Here is a 24,111-nt window from a genome sequence, read left to right on the forward strand (position 1 = left end):
GGTGAACTCAGTATTTACCATCATTCCATATATATGGCATTGTCTAGAGTAGAAGTGCCAAACACACATAGTCCATGGGTCACAGTCCAATACTCTCAAGTGTGGCCCAAACAAGATTAAAATATAACTGCTAAATATTTAACAAACTGAGTAAAAATTGAATACGACATAGATAATATTATATTTCAAAATCATCATTGTGTGGTCCACAGGGATCCTTATGAATGAATTAGTGGCCTCTGTTTCTCTTTGAGTTTGACACCACTGGTCTAGGCATTGGGCTTATTTATTGGGCTTATTTTTATGTAGAATTTTAAGGTCTGCAAAGCAGTTTATAAATATTATTTCATTTTATCCTCAAAACAACCCTTGGAGTTAATATGCTATTATTTTCTTTATTTTACAAATGTGGAAACTGAGGCAGATAGAGGTTAAGTGAGTTACCAAGGATCACAGAAATAGTAAGTATATAAGACTGGATTTGAAAGAGAAAGAAGAAGAGAGAAAAAGAAAGCGAAGAGAAGAGAAGAAAAACAGAAAAAGAAGAGAGAAGACAAGAGAGAAAAAATAAAAAGAGAGAGGAGCAAAGAAAGAGAGGAGGAGATGAGAAAGAGAAAAGGAGAGAGGGAAAAGAGAAAAAAAAGAAAGATGGAAGAAAGGAGAGGAGAGGGAAAAAAGAGAGATTCCAATTGACAGAGTTCTTGCTAGTTTAAAGTCCTTATACTTCTGTAGTTGAAAAATAGTTGCCCTGTGAAGAAACTAGTATGTAACTGTATTTTAAAAATATTCTTTTGTGTTCAGACTGTGGTGTTCAATGTTCAGAACGAAAAAGGGCCTGGCCCCCTCAAAGAAAGAAATCATTTGACTTGGGTGTTTTATAAAATTATAGCATTAAGCGAAGAACTGTCACCAAAAAAAGACTGGATTTGAAGTCAGATCTTCCTGACTCTAGTGCTCTCTTTACTGCACCACTGACATTTTACCTAGATGAATTATTAGGTCGAATTCATGGGAGATTGTGAATCTTCTTTAGAAGACTTTGTGGTATTCTAGGTCTTAATAAATCACCACAATGTCATCCACAAACAGGATAATCTGAAGGATTTCATTCTTAGAAGGCATTCACTCTTCCTTTTGGATCTATCTGTGCCAGGCATCTTCAATTACAGAGGCAAATTCCTTTAATGATCCTTCAGAGTACTATATAGAAAATGCTATAGATCAATAATAATAACTGAAATTCTAATTAAAACAACTCTGAGGTATCACTTCATATCCATCGGATTGGCTGAAACGACAAAAAAGGAAAATGAAAAATGCTGGAGGGGATGTGAGAAAAAATACACTAGTGCTCTGTTGGTGGAGCTGTGACCTAGTCCAACCATTCTGCAAAGCAATTTGGAACCATGCCCAAAAAGCTATTAAATTGTTCATACCCTTTGATCCGACAATACTGTTGCAAGATCTATACCTCAAAGATATCAAAGAAAGAGAAAAATGATTCATATGTAAAAATCATATATATTTATAGAAGCTCTTTTATATGGTAGCAAAGAATTGGAAATTGAGGGGATGCCCATCAAAAGGGAAATGGATGAACCAGTTATAATATATTAATAAAATGGAATACTACTGTATTGTAAGAAATGATGAAGAAGATGATTTTTAAAATCATGGATGACATTTTCTTTTTTTTTTTAATTTTATGATTTTTATTTAATATTTTAGTTTTCAACATTGATTTCCACAAGATTTTGAGTTACAAATTTTCCCCCTATTTCTACCCTCACCCCCATTCCAAGATGACGTATATTCTGATTGCCCCATTCCCCACACAGCCCTCCCTTCTGTCACCCCACTCCCCCCATCCCCTTTCCCCTTACTTTCTTGTAGTGCACAATAGATATCTATGCCCCATTCCCTATATATCTTGTTTCCCAGCTGCATGCAAAAACAACCTTTTTTTGAGCATTTGCTTTTAAAACTTTGAGTTCCAAATTCTCTCCCTTCTTCCCTTCCCACCCACCCTCCCTAGGAAGGCAAACAATTCAACATAGGTCATACATGTATCATTATGTAAAACCCTTCCACAATACTCATGCTGTGAAAAGCTAACTATATTTCTTTCCATTCTATCCTGTCTCTCTTTATTCAGTTTTCTCCCTTGACCATGTCCCTTTTCAAAAGTGTTTGCTTTTGATTACCTTCTCCTCCTATCTGCCCTCCCTTCTATCATCCCCCCTTTTTTATCCCCTTTCCCTTACTTTCCTGTGCAGTAAGATACCCAATTGAGTGTGTATGTTATTCCCTCCTCAGCTCAAATCTCATGAGAGCAAGATTCACTAATTCCCCCTCACCTCCCCCATCTTCCCTTCCAACAGAACTGCTTTTTCTTGCCACTTTTATGTGAGATAATTTAGCCTATTCTATCTCTCCCTTTCTCCCTCTCTCACCCCTTAATTTTATTTTTTTAGATATCATCCTTTCATATTCAACTCACCCTGTGCCCTCTGTCTATACATATATATATATATATATATATATATATATATATATATATATATATATATATATATATATATGTATATATATATATATATATGCACATGTATATGTATTTTCCCTTCAACTACCCTAATACCGAGAAAGGTCTCATGAATTACACACACCATCTTTCCATGTAGGAATGTAAACAAAACAGTTCAACTTTAGTAAGTCCCTTATGAATTCTCTTTCTTGTTTACCTTTTCATGCTTCTCTTCATTCTTGTATTTGAAAGTCAAATTTTCTATTCAGCTCTGGTCTTTTCATTGAGAAAGCTTGAATGTCCTCTATTTTATTGAAAATCCATATTTTGCCTTGAAGCATAATACTCAGTTTTGCTGGGTAGGTGATCCTTGGTTTTAATCCTAGCTCCATAGACCTCCAGAATATCGTATTCCAAGCCCTTTGATCCCTTAATGTGGAAGCTGCTAGATACTGTGTTATCCTGATTGTTTTTCCACAATACTCAAATACTCTTTCTGGCTGCTTCCAGTATTTTCTCCTTGACCTGGAAACTCTGGAATTTGGTGACAATATTCCTAGGATTTTTCTTTTGGGGATCTTTTTCAAGAGGTGATTGGTGGATTCTTTCAATTTCTATTTTACCCTCTGGCTCTAGAATATCAGGGCAGTTTTCCTTGATAATATCTTGAAAGATGATGTCTAGAGTCTTTTTATAATCATGGCTTTCAGGTAGTCCAACAACTTTTAAATTATCTCTCCTGGATCTATTCTCCAGGTCAGTGGTTTTGCCAATGAGATATTTCACATTGTCTTCCATTTTTTCATTCTTTTGGTTCTGTTTTATAATATCTTGATCTCTCATAAAGTCACTAGCTTCCACTTGCTCCAATCTAATTTTTAAGGTGGTATTTTCTTCAGTGGTGTTTTGGACCTCCTTTTTCATTTGGCTAATTCTGCCTTTCAAGGCATTCTTCTCCTCATTGGCTTTTTGGAGCTCTTCTGACATCTGTTAGTCTATTCTTTCATATGTTATTTTCTTCAGTTTTTTGGGGGGTGTCCTTTAGCAAGTCATTGACTTGTTTTTCATGGCTTTCTTGCATCACTCTTATTTCTCATCCCAATTTTTCTTCTACTTCTCTTACTTGCTTTTCCAAATCCTTTTTGAGCTCTTCCATGGCCTGAGACCAATTCATATTCTTTCTTGGAGGCTTTTGATGTAGACTCTTTAACTTTGTTGACTTCTTCTGGCTGTATGTTTTGATCTTCTTTGTCACCAGAAAAGGAACCTAGAGTTTGAGTTTGAGTCTGAGTTGGAGTCTGAGTTCGTTTTCACTCCCTGTTCATGTTCCCAGCCAACTACTTGACCCTTGAGCTTTTTGTAGACTTCTTGTAGAGTACATAGTACTTTGTCCCAAGCTGTTTTCAGAGCTCCTTCTATTCCCCTCTGTCACAGCAGATCCAAGCAGGGCACAGCAAGAGAACCTGCCTCTGTGTCCACAAAGCGCTCCTTTCACTCCTGCTCTGATCCCGCTGCTAGATGTAAGCCAGGAACTTGGGAAGCAGCTGACACTGGAGCTCTGGAAGCAGCCTCAGGAGCTTCCTGCTGCTGCCACCACTGCCACCACTGCACCACCTTCATCACCCCCAGGGTTGGGGCAGGACCATCTCACCTCAATCTGGCAGTTTCCCACTAACCTGCTGTGAGAAGTCTGGCAACCACCACAGCTCAATGATTCATGGCCCTAAGGCCTGTTCCAGCCAGCTGAGTCCTGGTCTGGTCTGTCCTTAGCACTGTGTGACAGACACTTCCTAGCAACCATCCAAGCTCTCCTGGGCTGGAGACCTGTTTCCCTCTGCTATTTCATGGGCTCCACAGCTCTAGAATTTGTTCAGAGTCATTTTTATAGGTGTTTGGAGGGATTTGAAGGAGAGCTTATGCAAGTCCCTGCTTTCCAGCTGTCATCTTGGCTCTGCCCCCCAAGGATGATATTTTCATCATCCTCCCCATACCTACTTTTGAATTAAAGTCATTGATTTTTCAACTATTTTTATTTAATTTGCAGTGTTTTGTAGAGTACTTTCTAAAACTTCTCTGCCTTCTCTGCAAAAGGTTATACTGTACAAGCTGCAATTATTTTCAGTTGTCATTTTGGCTTAAGTTTATCATGAATGCTGCTAGATGAGATAACCAAATATCCCATGAAATGATGTTTCTGGTACCTTCAGACTCATGATGAAACCAACTCTACTAATTCTACTAGCCTTTCTAAGTAAAGCCTATGACCATCCTTCCATTTAACTACAACTTTCTTAAATCTTCTACTTTCATGTATAACAAGAATGTCAATATTTATATAATTCAGTTTCTCCAGTAGTATGTTGACTGACTGGTCTTTTGACAAGTATCTCATATTTACAGTACCAACTGCTAACCTGATATTTATAGATAATCTAAAAAAGATACATGTGATTCCTAAAACATCTACTCCCCCTTCCCACTATTCTGCTGCTGTCACCAAAGAAGTGGACTACGAAATGCCATTTTTTGTTTTTCATTGCTTTACAGGCCACCATGAGCAAATAGTTCATTCCCTAGACATCAGCCTACTGATGATGAGCTTCTGCACACTTAGCTAGGCTGGTTGTCAAACACCAAACACATTGGTGTGTTTCCAGGACCACACTTAAACTCTTTCCGGCAGCATAGTAGACTCTTCCAGAACTTATGGTCATTTGGCATAGCTCTCAAAAATCAAGGATAACCTCCATACCACAATAAGATATCAGAAGAGGACTTTTGTGGAAAGGTCTTACACACAGTTATTTATAAAGACCTGTTGAATTAAATTGTCTCAAATAATACTAATAGTTCAGTTAGATAGCATTCTATGAAGCTTTTTCCTCATAACAACTCTTTGTAAGTATTTTCCTTGTTATGCAGATGAAGAAACTGGGGGATGGAAATATTGAGTAAGTTGACCTCTAATAGGCAGCAAGGTAGCAAAGCGGCCAGAGTGCCACAACTGGAGTTAGGAAGACCTGAGTTAAACTCCTTTCCCAGGCAAATATTTACTAGCCATATGACCTTGGATGAGTCACTTATACACTTTGCCTCAGCTTCCTCATGTGTAAAATAAATATAGTAAAAGCACCTACCTTACAGAGTTGTGAGGATCAAAGGAGATATTTGTAAAGCACTTGGCTTTACATAGTCACATTGTCACATAGTAGGTACTATATAATACTTATTCTCTCCCTTCCCAAAGCTCTTTTCAAATGTTAAAGTGCTAAATATGTGTTAGTTATTATTTGTTTGTTTGTTGTCCAAGGTTGAGTCAGAACTCAAACCCATACCTCTTGACTCAAAGTCCAGTGTTCTTTACTTGTACTGCATTGCCTCAAAGGGTAATGCTCTTCTGCATACGTATTCCTTAAACATGTTAGAAATAAAACCTTTATCAGAGAAACTTGCTGAAAAGATTTTTTCCTCCAGCTAACTATTTCCCTTTTCATCAGGATTGTGCTGGTAAATATTTAACTAGCTCTTTGGAGGGGAAATGTTTGTGAGAAATACTTTTAAGTTTAAACTGCATTATTAACATTTTCTTCCTCACTTTTTTAAAGACTAGACAATCAACAAAACAATAAATTAAGCCCTGATTTATAGAATTTGCCAATTTATTAGGTGTCAATGTTCATATTGAAAATTTAACAATCAGCTCCATGAGATTGATTGAGCATACCCCTACTTCTAATCTTAGCTCCACTGGATTTGCTTTTAAACTTTTCTGTGTAACTAAAATTGTCCATTTTATTTTGTGTGATTCTTGCTTAGTAATGAACTCTTTCCCTATCCTTCTTATAATGTGTTTATAATGTGACCTTTTTGTCTGGACCATGGTTCTTGAGCATCAATGTCCAAGAATGCTACCTATCTCTTGACAGAGGGTAACAGACTAATATGTAGAATGTGTCACTCAGACCAGGCATTACCTCATCCTGTGGTGATGCGCATTAATCTGGTGCCAGTAATTATTTCCTTTGTCTGCAATCTCTTTGACGCCAAACAGCTCTGCACAAGGATTCCCTAGTCTTGATCTAGGAAGCAACACATTTTTTTCTGCCTCTACTCGTTAATCTCCTCAAAAAGCAAGAGTGATCCCCAAATACAATTGCCTCTCTCCCTCGGTTTCCTCTAAAACAATAACATTATCATAAACATACACACCAGGCAACGTATAATTGAGTAATCAAATTAGCAATAACTTTAGGAATAACTCAAGGCTCTTTTTAATCTCTGATTGGAGATGAGAGAAAATCGCATTCCATTCAAAATCTTCAGTGAATTTAATGGATTTGGGGATCTCCTTTTGCAGCTATTTTACCTTCAGATGAACTGGCTAAATATATTTCTTAAAATGAACTATATTATAGCCATCTCTACCTCCTAACTTCATTTCAACTCCATGAACATTAATTATATTCCTACTGAGTACAAAGCACCATAGTTAGAGCAGGGGAGATACAAAATTTAAGACCCAGTCCCAGTCTTCATGAAGCTTCCAGTGTGGTAGAGGAAAATAAAGCTTAAAAAGAAAACTATAATATACAATATTATATTAAAAGGGAATTAAGGAGACACAGGCTAAGTACTGGTGGGAGGAAGAACAGAGAAGGTCATTAATGAATGGGGATTAGACATATCTAGATGGTGTATAGTATAGAGTTCTTGTTTTCAAGTTAGAGCAACCTAAATCCAAATTCTGCTTCTGTCATTTAATAGCTATGTGACATGGGCAAGTCACTACACTCATGTTTCTCACTTTACTCATTCCCAAGATAGGAAACAATAACCTTTGTCTCCCAGGGTTGTTTAAATAAGATAATACACATCAAGCATTTTTGTAAACCTGAAAGCATTATAGAAATTTTTAGCTATTAAAATCTGGTTTTGGTTTCTCCACAATTTTATGTAGCTCTGTCCTGGTGTACAATGACCTAATGTTTCCCTTCCACTACCCAGGGACCCCTTCATCTTGGGCCTTTCCTCATTAATCACCCAAATGTCTTTTCTTTCTGTTCCCTTAACCTCCTCCTGAAATCTTACCAGTCCTGTGTTCCTCCTGACCCTTTAGTAGGAAAGGCACAGATTTGGGGGTTAGATTCATTCTGGCATCCCTCACTCCCCTAATATCCCAGTTTGGAGACATATTTTGGAAAAGCAAATCCAGCATCTACACTCTGTTGCATTGGTAAAGTCCTAAAATAACAGGCCTCAAAGGAATCAGTGAGATGACTCGTACTACAAAATCTGATTTCTTATCATCACACCATAGAATTTTAGAGCTAGAGGGGAGGAAATAGATATAGAGATCAACTGGTACAATACCTCATTTTTTAAAAGAAAGATAAATCAATGGCCAAAAGATGAGGTGCCTTACCCAAAGTCATTCAACAATTTTGTAGCTCTCAGCACTAAAACCCATGTCCTCTAACTCCAGGCCAATCATCTAACTACTAAATCTTGGATTTTTTTCTAACAAGATTTTGGTGTCCCTGAGCACCTTTGCTACAGGACACTTTGTCAGTCATTTCAGTCATGACCCCATTTAGGGTTTTCTTGGCAAAGATACTGCAATAGTTTGCCATTTCCTTCTCCAGCTCATTTTACAGATGAGGAAACTAAGATAAACAGGGTTACATGACTTGCCCAAGATCACCCAGCTAGTAAGCTTCTGAGGCCAGATTTGAACTCAGGAATATGACTCTTACATATTCCAGGCCTGGCACTCTATCCACTGCTCCGCCTAACTACCCACACAGAACATTTACAGATGTCAAAGTAATATCTGCACACTGAGATTAGTCGTTCTTCAATCCTTGGTTGAATTGAATGAATGAATGAATGAATTATTTAATTAGCATGTAGTAAGGATATACCATATATGGAACTACTGTCCCAGGCACCTGTGTCATACTAGGTTGAAGAAAATCTGGTAAATGAAAATCAAGAATTATACAGCAGCTTTTAGAGGTCAGAGGAAGGTGAATTATTCATTTTGCAAAAGGTTTCTTCTCTTTACAAAGGGATTTACTGCAGAGTTCCTTTAAATAGTGAATTCTTTTAGTGCATTTAGAATAGGACAAAATTATAATAGAAATAAGACTATCAGGCATGAAACTAAACTCAAAATGTGGGCTATGGAAGTGGCAGATATTTCTCTGTACCTGCTGTGTGTGCACAGAACCCTAGAAAGCCTGTTTTGTTTGGACTTTTTTAAATAATTACCAATGTGAGTGATGCTAGACCACCCTTACCACTCCCATTCCCATCCCTACTGTCTGGAGTCTCCTTTGCTCAAGTTACAATAGATGAAATCAATCAATCAATAAATAACCTTTTATTAAATATGTACTATTTGCCAGGTATTGAGCAAGGCAAATGGAAATACAGATCTCTGCCTTCCTCTAATAGTGCCTACGTTCTTCTTCTCCACCTACTCAAATCCAAGCACAACTCAAATGTTAGCAGTGAGCTCTGGCACTCAGCTTCCTTGTCTGGAAAATGAGAGATTTGGACTATATCAAGAATCTCAATTTTTGTATGTGACATGGATCCCTTTATCAGTCTAATGAAGCCCTACTCATGGTAATACTTTTCAATGCACAAAATAAAACATATTGGGTTACAAAGGAAACCAATTATACCAAAATATTTTTATCAACATATTTTTAAAACAGGTTCATAGGACTCAAATTAAAAAAAACCCTGGATTATTTGATTATTATAATTGCTTCCAACTCAAAATCCTATGACCTTTCTTTATATATTCTAGCCTACATTGATCTCTCCCTTCTCCCCAATCCTAAAGCATTTATAATCTTTACCAAGGATTTTGTTATTTAATATGATTAAGTACAGCTAGGTGGTACAGTGGATAGAGTGCTGGGCCTGGAGTCAGGAAGACTCATTATCCTGAGTTTAAATCTGGCCTCAAACACTTACTAGTGGTGTGACCCTAGGCAAGTCACATAACCCTATTTGCCTCAGTTTCCTCATCTATACAATGAGCTGGAGAAGGAAATGGCAAACCCCTCCAGTATCCTGCCAAGAAAACCCCAAAATGGAGTCATAAAAAGTCAGACACGACTGAACAATATGAGGACTAAATTTTGTGATGTGGCCTATATGGATCTAAGGTATTAAGGAAAGATTTTGCTTTGACTATGTACCCTAGGTTCCAAGGCATAATCAAACAATCCAAAAACATTTATACTGGGAATCCCTGTCCCCCAGACTTGGGATGTTCTTCTTCCTTATCCACCTCTATTGGCTCCCTGGCTTACTTCAAATCCCAGCTAAAATTCCATATTCTATGGGAGACTTTTCCTAATCCTCCTTAATTCTAATGCCTTCTCTCTATTGATTACTTCAAATTTTATCCTGACCAGAGTTAGTTTGTACTTACTTGTTTCCATGCTTTCTCTACCATTAGCCAGTAAGTTTCTTGAGGGCAAACACTTTTCTCTTCCTTTGCATCCCCAGCACTTAGCTACCCAGCCAGGCTCATAGTACACTCTTGACTGATTTATTTTCATGTATGAATTAGACTAGATGGCTGCTGAGGTCCCTTCCAACTCTCAAATTCTGTGATTGTTGGAGATCTGTGATTTATTAAGTACTTACTATGTCCTAGGTATTGACACTACAAAGACAAAAATGAAATAGTCCCTGCCCCCAAGGAACTTACATTCTGTCAGGGAAGACTTCAACATGTTCATAGAGACGAAGAGAATGTCTACTCTATAATTTTTAATCCGTTACTTTTTCTCTTTAAGGTGTAATATGCCAAGACCTCTTCCCTGGCCTTCTGCATTGTTCAAGGATTCATTTTGAAAATAATTCTTCGCCCTAAATCTCTTCTATTCTTATAAGACAGGGATTGAACCAATCAATACCTGTTATCACTCAGCATTCCCCAACCAGTGGTGTCAGGGGACAAATGGGGGTCCTGTGGAAAAGCAGCCATATGTTTTCAGGGGAATAATTGTCCTTTCTTTGCCCAGACAGTTTTGCTGCTGATAGGGGTTATGTTTTGCAGGGACATAAACGGCTATGACACTGGATTTTGACAAGTGCCTCTGAGCAGCCATCTGCAACCATTTTTGTCTTGTTTTAGTGGGTGTTTTTTTTTTTCACACCTAAAGCCGCCAGCTGAAAGACAAAACATTTTAATGACTCCCTAGCAAAATGATGCTTTCAAAGCCCCATGGATGTGCTAAAGGTGTCTTTAGAGGAAATTAGCCTGACTAAGCTGTAATTGGAGGTGGAAGAGTTTGGATTGTAGCTTGAATAATGATAATGTTAAACATGCAAAGGATGGAAGGCACTGGGAGGGGGGTGAGAAGGAGGGACAAATTCTCTGTAAATATGGTTGTAAGAGGTGGTGGCCAGGATGAGAGTTCGTCTTCTGCATTCAAAGACAACATTTCTATCCAAGTGAAGGTATTAGGAGAACAGCTCTATGATGCCTCTAGGGACCTACTTTATCTGTGCTTTTGAATTCAGTAGCCAGGCTAACCTTCCGAGGATCTCCCTAAGCAGGCTCTCTTATTCTACTTGCACACTCTGGGGTAATTAGTCTTCCCAATAGCCAAGGGACTTGTAACGAGAGATGGGTCAGAAAATTGCCTTTGTGTGTATTACTATCCTTCTGTTTGGGCTAGGTTTCCTTAGGTTCCTGATCCTTTTCTGTCCGAACTGCTTGCCTGGGTTTCTGTCTACTCCTCTCCCTACTGCTGAGACTCCTAAAGAATTCCCGAGTGCCTTTAAGTCTTCACTTATTTATCTGCACAACCAGTCCCTTCCTTACCTTATTGCATGGTATGGTCGTGGAAAGAATACTTGGTCTGCAACCAGAACCTCTTGGTTTTAGTCCTGGCTCTGCTAAGAATCACCTTTGTTACCTTGGTCAAATCACTTAGCCTCTCCAGGCCTCAGTTTTCCTCATCTATAAAATGAGGCAGGCTTGATCCCTGAAACCCCTCCCATCTCTAAATTGCATGATTTACGCTCTCTGGTTTCTGAAATTTCATTTTCTTTGACTAACCTGTAATCTATCTCTTGCCTCATGCCTCATTTCTGTACATTTTTGGCTCTTAACTGACTATGGGGATTCACCCATTTCCTTGCCTTAAACCCGGGTCCTAGTGTTCTTTGAGGATTTCCCATTTGCCTACCTAATGTCAGAATCTACTTTCTTTCCTTCATACACTGTTTATACTTTCCAGCTAGGTAGTACCAGGCAACTCCTTCCTTCTGCAAAGCCATCGATGCCATTAATTTGTTCAGCACACCCATTGCCTATATGCTGTCTTGTGGGGGTGATAAGCGCTGATATTCATATAATGATAATTTGTGCTAATATAATATTTTACTATTTACAAAGTGCTTTCCCCACAACAACTCTGTAAAATTGCTGTTGTTTGTCCTTCATTTTTCGAAGAGAATCAGTAACATCGTGGGGTGATGTCTTGAGTTGGCTTGAATTTGTTTTAAGCGAGGAATAGTTGTGCAAAGTCGTCAGCCTTACTGTCTCTTTCAGAGTCACTGAAGTCCGGTGGCAGGACAAAAGTCAAGACTACTGGCAATGGCCCAGGATGCTGGGGAGGACCTTGGTGTCTTTGACGTCTGACCAGTCCCTAAGCCCTCCACAGTGCCTGCTTCAGCCACCTTCCTGGACATTGGAACAAATTGTTCTCATCTGCCCATTCCACCAAGGAAAGTCTTCACATGCTTAAAGTAGACATCCCCCTAACTCACAAACAGGTTTGAGGCCTGTCAATTACCCTCAGTTTGGTTTAGCCCATCTGCAGAGACAGTTTACCACTGTAGACCCAGTACTATTATCCCTTATTGACAAATCAAGAAACTAAAGATCCAAGTGGTTAAATAACTTGACCAAGGTCCCATAGGTTAAAAAAATATCAGAAGAGGAAGTTGAATCCAGGGTCAATGATATCAGAGCCAGGGTTGAAAAACTCGAGTCATCTGACCCCAGCTTTAGTACTATCTCTAATATTTGGGAGAGCCATGCAGGGAGGGGAGGTGCTAAGGCTTTTGGAAACATCAAAGATAGACTTTAGCTACTTTACAATTCTGCCTGGGGATGCCTTTAAAGCCTGTTCTCTTCCTCTCCATCGCCTTTCACATATATACAACCATTAATGAAGCCACAGTGGAAGCCCTTGAAGTCCAAGAGTCCTTTCAAGAATACTCACCCCTTTTGCTTAGTACAGGCTGTCTCCCAGAATAGAGGTTCTTGACTTGGTGTCTATGAATTTTTTTAATATTTTGATTACTATGTATCAATATAATTGGTTTCTTTTGTAATCTTGTGTATTTTATGTTATCCATTCAAATCATTGTTCTGAGAAAATGTCCATAGTTTCACCAGACTGCCGAAAGGGGCTATCTCTCTCTCTCTTTCTCTCTCTCTCTCTCTCTCTCTCTCTCTCTCTCTCTCTCTCTCTCACACACACACACACACACACACACACACACACACACACACACACACACAAAGAATCCCTAGTCTAGAGCCTTCATACCTACATAGATGTTAGCATCCTAGCCAGGAGTATACACAGTGATAGGTTAGAAGGAAAAATGCAAGGAGCCATGACTAAGACAGCTAAAAAGGAAGACTGGGCATCCAGGACCAAGTGCACAGGCAGTGAGTGCCTAGAGACAAAGAAATCTCTTCAAGAGTACAGTTTTAAGGCATTTTAGAATGATACATTTTGCTCATTCTAAATATGCTAATTACAAACGAATCTTACCTTTGCCCTAAAAGAGATGCCTTAGCCCTTTAAATCAACAATTCTTTATGAGCCATTAACTTATAGTACTTTGCTTATTAGAAGGTAATTTCAAATCTCTTTTTAAATATTCTGGTGTCAGACTTCCCAGTGACTTTGTCTGTCTTTCCCACAACCATTCCAAATGAATGACATTTCTTTATATTACAAGTTGCTGCCACCTAGTGTTTCAAGCAACTCCGCTCCCTCAAAGCCCCAGCTTGACAGCCATTTTACTCAAGTCTTGGTAATGGGCAAATGCTTCCAGCTTAAACCTAACACAGGGAAGTCTATTTGAGAACTTGCCATGATAAAGCTATGAATATCATTCAGGAACTGTTCTACCTTGGAAGAGACTGAGTCTCCCCCCAGCAATATACACACTAGAGATGTGAAATTACCCTCCCTCAACAGTCCATCTTACCTTGATGTGTTTGGGTATCTATAGGAAATTTAGGAAATAAATGATTACAAAGGGAGTATCGTATGCAAATTTGGAAAAGTAACCACATATGTGATATCATTTGAGGGATAGATACATAGATATAGATACATAAAAATAGGTATAGTGATAGATAGATAGATATCCTCTTGACATATAATGTCACTCCACAATCCCTTTCACCTAATCTCTTCCTTTTAAATAATATGATACTCTACTCTACCCATATTCCAACCAGAAGCTCCATCCCACAAACTCTCAATGATATGTACAATGCTAAGTTTATCTCTGTGGGTTAAGATGAAATGTCTCAGAATATTTTGATCATTGCCCTAGAACTGAACAGAATCTTCAGGGTCATTTACTACAATCCCTTCATTTTGCAGACGAAAGGACTGGGACCCCAGAGCTGTTAAATGACTTGCCCCAAGGTTCCATAGGTAAGAAGTATCAGAAATAGGAATTGGCCCCCAGATCCTCTTATTCCCAAGCCACTACTCTTTCCAGTGTACTGTATTGCTTTGGTTTATTATCTGTCTCTGCTCATTGGGTATAGTCATCTCAGGTCACAGCTATCATTCCTCTTCCCCATGAATATTGTTTCCTGTGAATTACTGGTCTTCTACACTGACATTCTTCCTCCTACAATGTACTTGCTAGTCTGTGACATCTCTCTTACTGTATTTATTGGCAGTTTTCTCCCTCTACCACCCCCCATTTCTAGTTAAAATCCCACTTGATCAAAATAAGTTGCTCAGGGTCACATCACAAGGCAGTGGTAATATAAGGGCAATGTTACTAGGCATTGAAAAATATAAAGCACTATGCAAATGGAAGGGGTCATTAGCATTAACAAGTGGTTCCCATCTTCCTTTTTCTGTTATGTTTTCTTCCTGCTGCTTCCATCTGCTCTCTTTCCTAAAGTTTGATATTATATTTTTTCTAAGGAATTTCAACTTCAGAATCATCATAATTAAAACCCAATGTTAATGGTTTCTATCATTTGCTTCAGAGGCACTAGGAGTCAACCACCTTTCAGCAATGAATAAGCCAAGGTCTTGGCCCCTTGCCTTCTGGAGAGCCAGGATGCACTAATGAAGCTCTGACTGCTGACTGTCATTGACTCCTTATTGTCATGAGTCAGAGGGAGCCAGGGAAGATTACTTTGCAGTTACAGCCGGCTCTATAAGCAGATCATTCCAACAACAGCTCTCACAAGCAGCATGAAGGTGCTCGTGGTAGCAAGCTACTGGAAACCAGCCTACATGTCCCCATTGACATGTAAGTCATGGATGTCCAGGACTAATATTCTGGTATCGGACTTTGTCAATGACTGTTTATCCTTCCCTCAATCATTTCAAATGAATGGCATTGCATTATATTACAAGCTGCTGCCACCTAGTGCTTCAGGCAACCCCATTCCCTTACAGCCCCAGCTTGGCCATTTTGCCCAAGTCTTGGTAATCGGCAGATGCTCCCAGCTTAAATCTGACATGAGAATTCACCATGAATAAGCTATGAAAATCACTAAAGAATTGTTCCACCTGGGGAGAAGAGACTGAGTCTCTGATCTTTAGCGTGCATTTATTTATTATAGCTTCTTTCACAGTATGGGCACTCTGTTATCAATTGTTTTTCCATAGGAAACTTTAATTCTCTCAATAAAAACTCAAGTGGTAAAATGACGTGCAAATTCTAAGAAGGTACCTACCATCTTCTGCTATTACCCTCTCACATATCTGTCCAAGGGAGAACCACAGTGAGAGAAGTGAAGGGCATACCCAATCAGACATATTTCTAAGATGTAGAAATTCCATGACATATCACTTGGGTTCCCCCCTTATCCCTTAAATTCAATTTGTGCTCCTTGAACTTCAAATGCTTTCTCCACCCTTTAAAAGAAATCTGCTTTTCAAGGGTGAGGGTATGGTGTGAGTAGGTTGAGGGTTATGAAAAAAGGTCATTCAACATGCAGCCTCATAGTCATAAATTCAAGCATGTCACAGGTCCAGAGTCCAGACAGATGCTTGAAATTTTTCAATCCAGACTTTGTTGAGGCCCTGGCCAAATTGGAAAATAAAATAGTGATTCATTTCCTTGGGCTTGTTTAGCCTTAGGATTCAGTGCAGAGGACAAATTCATAGAGGAAGGTCAAGTACAGGGTATGGATCTCTAAGACTTGCCTATCAAAAGGAGAAAGTAAAAGGGGAATAGAGGCAAGGAGAGAATGAATACACAGAATCAAAGACCCTGAATACTTTAATTCATGACTTTTTAAAATTGTAATTTCTAACAAGAAAATTAGGTGGGAAATTGGCAGTGATGGAAAACTTTCATATGGTAAGAATATCTAAGGAAAAAAATATTTTTATGTTAATATAGAGGATGGTAAGTAGGGAGAAGGATAAAAGATAACTTGAACATTTTAATAGTGACCTGACTGGGAAAAGGGTGGCGGAATATAGGCTAGGAAATTGTGCTTGTTCATCTAATAATTACAGCAACTTTTTAATATAATGCTTGAAGGTTTACAAAGAAGTTTACATACTTTACATTTTCTGACCCTTACAACAATCCCATGTGGGAGATCCTATTATTATCTCCTTTTTACGATGAGGAAACTGAGGCCCAGGGAATTTAAATAACTTTCCAGGATCAGAGTCAGTAAGTGTAAGGCAAGATTGGATTTCAGACTTTGTCTTTATCAAGTACAAATTCAGTCTAGTTTTCAACCTCTCTATAACCTTCATCTGGCTCATCCAAATTTACTTTCTGCTCTTCTCTCACCTAGCCCCTTTGCTTTAGCCAGGCCAGGCTCTTCACCCTAATGCACTAATAGCATGCTTATTCCCTGCTTTGGCTTATGCTGCCCTTCCTTATCCCCATCCCCTATTATTCTTTGGACCTATCTAAGATTTGTGACTTTCAAGGTTCTGCTTAGGTCTCAACTTCCTCTATGAAGCCTTCTATGACTACTCTAATCTGATTACCTGGACCTCTCCTCTCTCTGAATCCCTGCTACCCTGAACATATAAACCCTCTAACAAAACATTCGGTTATACCTGCATAATGTCACTGCAGCGATTGTAATCTTGAATTAATATTATTTACAATTACTACACTATAACCGAGGATTTGTGATTTTGTTGGAGTAGATATTCCTCCATTATCAGAGATCAGAGCTCTGCCTCATAATCAGTGTTTTGTACATGATAAACGAAAGGTAACCAAAAAACATTTCATGTTGATGAGAATCTCTGAGATGAGGGACTCTTGGTCCATCAGTAGGCTTATTTATACTCAAAGATTTTATACCTCAATAGGACCTATCAGAACTTGCATTGGCATGGTACTCATGAACACAACTTTGATGAGACCTAAGAATAGGATTATGTAAAGGATTATAAACAAGCATCATGCTAAACATGATACAATTATGACAGCATGGGGGATCAATTCATAAATTATCTGAAACTAGAGAAGATACCAAAAGTTAGAAAAAAATTTTCAACCTCATTAATATCAAAGAAAAGCAACTGAGAGAACACCAACAATTACTGACTTGTATGCCTGCTTTCCCAACTATACAATTTTTTCCATTTTATTTTTATTTTATTTTTCAATTAACATTCCTTTTTCTTTCCTTCCCACACCACTTTTTTAAATGAAAAAGAAACAAATACCTAAAAACATACATAGTCAAGCAAAAGAAATTCCCATATTATCCATGTCCAAATATGCATGTCCCATTCTACACTTCAAATGTTACTATGTTACATTGTTAGGAGATGGGTAACATGCTTCATTATCAACCTTCTGCAATTGTGTTTGGTTATTTAAGGAAATTAGTTTTTAAGTCTCTCAAAGTTATCTGTCTTTACAATATCTGTTACTGGATAAATTATTCTCCTTTTTAATGAGTCTGCTATATACATGCATTAAGGACATCCTTGATGAGAGCATTTTTGAACAGGAAGGCTTTTGAGAAAAATTAATTTTGATTCTGTATTATTTGATTATTAATTTGTAATATTCTCTTCACCATTCAAAAGGCCCTCTCTTATACTAGCTTACAGAGAAAACCCTCCTGGCCCATTCTAGCTGAGGAATACCATTACATTCCTGTCTCTCCCAAGGCCTGGGTTGGACCATACTGTTTACCCTGTGAACAGAAGCTAACCTGAACTAGTCAATGCTGTGTGTGTGCCCTTCCTTGCTGCCTTCATTAAAGTTTGGGCTAACCTGGTCTACAAAGGAGAAATATACCCAGAAGAATCCCAATCTGGATGGCTTCCCTTGCCCAAATTGCTGGAGGCTGCTGAATCTTATAAGGAGGCCCTGTTCTCAGCTTTCATTCCTTCCCTCCAACAGGAATTGAGAACTTTTAGCCCACCTCCTCATTAAATGTCCACCAATCAGGGTTGCCTTTCAATTGTCAGGAAAGGTCTCTGTCAGAGGGAAGATATAAAGTGGCCCAGAGTCTCTATTTTCATCTTTGGTCATCAAGAGAGAGCACTTGTCTCAGTTTATTGGTTATTGGCTAACCTAATTGTTAAACCGAGTTTTTCATACACAGAACTTTGTCCCTAGGAATTTTATTTGCAACACTGTCATAACTGACAGTCTTCAGTCTTTACCATCTCACAATTACCTGAATGATGTATAGAATATGGAGGCTCATTCTGTTTATGGTTTATTATTTTTAAAATTGATCTAACAGAACAAAATGTCACCTTACAAGTTCCCTCCTAACAAGGTGTAACACAGACATATATCAAAAATATAGATTTCTTGAAAGACATAATACATATGACTTTGTTGGATGTCCTTCTGATGACTAAATCAGATGAAACATAAAACAGGAATTGTATGCTTCTCAAAGAATACAAAGATCATCTCTACTGTCATGGAAGGGATCTAGCACAGGTTCCAAGTTGAAGAGAGATTTTCACGGGGTCCTCTAAATTGAGAGTTCTTAACCCAAGGTCTATAGAAGATTTCAGGGGGTCTGTGAACTTGGATGGGAAAAAAAATTATATCTTCATTGTCACTAACCTTTGGCTTCCTTTGTAATCCTATGTTTGATCATTCATGCCTTCAAAACATTCTGAGAAGGGACCCACGGGCTTCACCAAATTGCCAAAAGGATCCACAATATAGGAAAAAAGGTAAGAACCCTGCTCTAGATTTCTCTTGTCTGTGGGTGACACCGTGTTGTATTCTTCAAGCCCCACAACATTGCAGAGTCTCCTGGGTGAGATGCATAACCAGTCAGAAGAATTTAATCTAACCATCTACACAAGAGTAACCAAAGGAATGAAAAATGGTTATTATCCTGTCTACGACATACAGTTAGATGGACAACTTATAGGTCTCATCTGTCTGTCAATCAAAGGATGAGAATATGCATTTATAAAGCACCTACTATGTGCCAGGCACTGTGCTAAGTGTTTTATAAATATCATCTCATTTGATTATCGCAACCCTGAAAGGGTAGGTGCTGTAATTATCACCATTTTACAGATAAGGAAACTGAGGCAGACAGAGGTCATGTGACTTGCCCAGGGTCACACAGCTAGTAAGTTTCTGAGGCTGAATTTGAACTCAGGTCTTCCTGACTTCAGACCCACCAGAAGGAAATGGCTATTATGATACTGGGGATGTTTGAGACATGGGGGAAGAATGAAGATGTCTACTGGGAGTTGGGGTTGTGAGGCAGTAATGAAGCTCTGAGTCCTGATTATACTGGGGTTAGGAGAGAGGGAGTTGAAGAGGCATGTAGGTGGGAATGGGGTGAAGTCTGGGGGCCTTGGGTGCTGCAGGTCATTGGCCCTAAAGCTGGAAGGGACCTTAGAGATGGTCTCCTCAAACTTCCTGTTTCTTCAGAGGAGGAAACTTTGGCGCAGGGAGGGGAAATGCCTTCCCCAAGGTCATCCAAATAGAGCTTGGATTAGAACCCTGGTTCTCTGACTCCAAATCCATCAGGGTATGGAGGGAAATTAAATGCTCTGGTCATATACACACTAGCATCACCAACACAGTCACTAATTAAATGGCTAACTTTAGCAAGTCACATCTCTCTCTCTCTCTCTCTCTCTCTCTCTCTCTCTTTATCTCTCTCTCTCTCTCTCTCTCTCTCTCTCTTTATCTCTCTCTCTCTCTTTCTCTCTCTCTCTCTCTTTCTCTCTCTCTCTCCCTCTCTCTCTCCCTCTCCCTCTCCCTCTCTCCTTCCCTCCGGCCATCTCTCCTTCTCTTTCTCTATCTGTCTCTCTGTCTCTCTCTGTCTGTCTCTCTCTCTCTGCCTCTTTCTCTCAATAAATTGATCCCCAGTACAGTGATTTTCATTTATTAACTCAAGGAGAAGAGGTCATGTGATTAGACCGTCTCTTCATGCTCTAAATCTATGATATTGTAAGATTAGGGTCAGGATAGAAACTTCTCAGTTTCTGGCCATCTTCACACCCAGTAAATTCTGTCCTGGATTTTCTTTAAATCTTAGTTGTTGGCTCTAAAGTTCATTCTAGTTAAGAATTTGTGACCTTGGTTTTGGGGAAAATCTCCCAACAAAACAAATTCTACCCCTGGATTGTCTTGTCTACAAGGCAACACTAAGACCTGCAGCAACAGGTTGTTTCTCTGGTTTTCAGAATTTCCTTCGCTTCCTCCCTCTCTGGCTTCTGTTAACAGCCTTTTAAAGTACCAGATTCCGAACTTTGCTTCAGTAGAAACAAATTGACTTTTCCAAGGTTACAAGGTAGTAAACAGAAGAGCTGAGATTGGAATCCAAGCTCCCAACTCCAAATCAATAATTCTTTCCACTTTCTTAATTCTGCAAATATTAATTAGCATCTAATACGCTCAAGGCACTATGCCAGTTATCCTGTTAGGGAAAAAAAAAGATTTCATAAACTCATTCACACTGATGTGTTCATGTCTGGGAATAACTCAATTGACTACCCTCCCATGGTGCATTTGCATTTTTGTAGGAGATAATTCCTTAACCTAAAGTAATGACTCCAATTCTGGTAAAAGGACAGCTCAGTGGGAGAGCTATTTTTTGCCAAGATCTTTCCAGTCCTCCTAAAATCACCACCTTCCTAAAACGCTTACCTTGAAAAAAGGAAAGGATCAGTACAAATAAGAAGAGGAAAAGAAAAATCTAGCCAAATGTTCCCCTCCCATGTGTGGTTCAAAGATGGTTCTACTGAGTTCAGTAGAGTAAGGATAATTGATAACACTAAAGAGGACAGGGGCTTAGTTTTTAGATGTTACAATTCATTGCATAGTCCTTTGGGCGTAAAGAAGAAGCATTTAACTTCCAGTTTTATTTGTTTTTGTTGTTTTCACTTTTTTTAACTTATTTTCTGATGTTAAATGAAATTGTGCGAGCCCCATCTTTTTCCCACTTTCTATCTGTCCTTCGCCTATTTTTTGGTATTTTTATCGCTAAACAGCCTCACCACCTGCTTTTCTCCCACAAAGAGCACCTGGCCACCAGGACACCGAGGGTTTATTTGTTTCTACTCAAGGGCATCTGCAAGCACGCTGATTAGTCTGGAAAGGAAACTTAGCTGCTAGTATTTTGTGGTTCTTTGGTTATCTCCCTGGGGTTGCCTCTTTCTGCCGGCAGCTCTCCCCCTTTAACTGTCTTTCCTTATTGTCTCTTTGTCTACTTTCTCCACCTGTCCCTTTCAGTGTCGTTTCTCTCTTTCCTGTTTTTCTCCATCTGTCTCTAACTCCTTCAAATGTTTTTCTTTCCATCTTTCTCTATATATTTGCCTAGTTTTTTATTGTTCTTGCTGTCTCCATCTGTCTCTCCAGCTTCTTTTCTCTCTCTAGGTGTGTACGTGTGCCTATCTTTCCATTCTTTTTCCTCTGTTTTTCCATCCCCTCTGTGTGTGTGTGTGTGTGTGTGTGTGTGTGTTCATCTCTTCAGAAGGAAAGTGAGGAGAGAATAGGTCTGGATTGAAAGAAAGAGACAAAGCAAGAATTCTAGCACCAAGAGATTGTCCTACCTCTAAAGCTGCACTTTGAAAATTATTGCTATTCTAAGCAATTTTTTAAGACCCCTCACTGTGTCTAGCAATTTTAGGCAATTGAGGATTTTCTGAGCAATTTGGGAGAGAAGGGGGATAGGAAAGAAGCAACACTTTGGCCTCAAAATGGGAAGACTGGATCATCTGTTATCTGCCTTGCAGCAGGGAAAGGCATTTACAGTGAATTATCATTTCAACCTGGCATGGCCCAGGAGATAGATGATCTCACCTGGAGCCCAGAAACTACCTTTTTGCCACACTGTCATAATAGATAGATGCCATTGATGACCCACCATCCTCAACCTAATAGAGATAGAAAAGATGCAAGACTTAGGGGTAGGCAGGGTGTGGAGTGGAGGAAGAGTGATGTGAAGAGTCATTGCTTCTTATTCTAGCACATTGCCTACAAAAATCACAAAGCCAAAATTTTTCCAGGTATTTTGTGGATTAGGCTATAAGCCTGTTAAATATTCCTTTCCAAATCTTATCAAAAGTCTTTTTGGTCACTGAAGGAAAAGATATTATAAAGTCCCAGGCAAATAAAGCTGACAGCAATGGGGACAGCTATTAGGATTTATCTAAAGCATGGTTCTCAAAGTATGGGCCAGGGAGCACATTTTTTTAAACCCAATGTTAGAAAGAAAAAAATAAAAGCAATCACAGACACCAGGCTAAGAATATTCACTTGAAAGAAAATCTAGTCCATTCAACCCCCATATTTTAAAGATGAAGAAACTGAAGCCCTAAAAGTTTAAATAACATTATAAAGGTCATATAGTTAATAAGTATCAAAGTCAAGATTTGAACCCATGGTTGGTTTTTTTTTGGTCCTGTTTCTTCTTTCACATGATTCATTTCATTGATCATAGTTCTTCTCCATAACTTGACTAGTGTGTAAATTAATTCAATGCAAAATTGTACATGGAAGCTATATGGGATTCCATGCTGTCTTGGGGAGGTAGGGGGGAGGGAAGGAAGAAAATCTGGAACTCAAAATTATGTAGAACCGAATGTTGTAAACTAAAAATAAAAATTTATTTAAAACAAATAAAGTAGTTTTCTCCTGGCAAAAAAAAAGATTTGAACCCATGTTCTCTAAAATTCTATTTTAGTGCTTCATTTTGGCACAGAGCCTTGGGTCCAGAATGCCACGGCAATGGACACCAAGGTCTTGCAGATATTGCCAAGTGCAAAAGCCTTTCAGTATAGCCCATCAACAAATTGTCTTTCTTGTCCAAAAGCCAGAGGAACAAAGTTCATAGAATGTTACCAACATCACAGTTCATCACCAGGTTACCTTCTAACTGAAAGTTATCTTCATTATACAGAAGTCATTTTTTTCATGTTTGTATGTTTGTACTGAGCTAGGAATTTCCCTTGATAGATCATGCGCTTAATAGTTTTCAACTTAAACTGGGTTTATGTTTTGATTATTGAGCTAAGAATTTTCTGTATGGCCCATACACCTGATAGTTGTCATTAAATAGCATATTCTCTCCCTCTCTCCCTCTCTCCCTCCCTCCCTCCCCCCCTCTCCCCTTCTCTCTCTCTATCCCCTTCTCTCTCCCCTTCTCTCTCCCCTTCTCTCTCTCTCTCTCTCTCTCTCTCTTTCTCTCTCTCTCTCTCTCTCTCTCTCTCTCTCTCTCTCTCTCTCTCTCTCTCTCTCTGTCTCTCTCTCTCTCTGGAACAAGGATTCTCAGTCTGCAATCCATAAACTTATTTATTTGTTCATTTTTCAATATTTTGATGTCTGTATTTCAATAAAGCTAGTTTCTTTTGTAATCCTCTGCGTTGTGTGCATTTAAAAGCATTATTTTGAGAAAGGGTCCATAAACTTCACCAGACTGCAAAGGGTCAATGACACAAAAAGACTAAGAACTCTGCCTTGGAAGAGATGTGGCTGTAATTAGGAGAGGCAGCATGGTGCAGTGGATAAGGTACCCAACTTAGAGGCTAAAAGATGAGTCCAAATTCTACCTCAGACTTTACTATCTGTGTCACCTTGGGAAAGTTATTTAACTCTTGTGAATGCCTGTTTCCTCATCTATAACATGATATCATTGGACTTAAGGTCACTTCCAGCTCTTCAGCTATGATCTTAATTAGTGGAGTTCAATTTTCCAAGCACCCTTGATTTCTGCCTAGATCCTAGAAGATCCTGAGACTATTAGCTCCTACTAGGTCAAGAACAAGAAGCTCATCACCAGAAATTTGGCTATTGGATGATGATTTTTTTACCATAGCAACCCATAGAAATATCTACTA

Source organism: Trichosurus vulpecula, chromosome 2 (genome assembly GCF_011100635.1).
Source record: "Trichosurus vulpecula isolate mTriVul1 chromosome 2, mTriVul1.pri, whole genome shotgun sequence".
Classification (NCBI taxonomy): Eukaryota; Metazoa; Chordata; class Mammalia; order Diprotodontia; family Phalangeridae; genus Trichosurus; species Trichosurus vulpecula.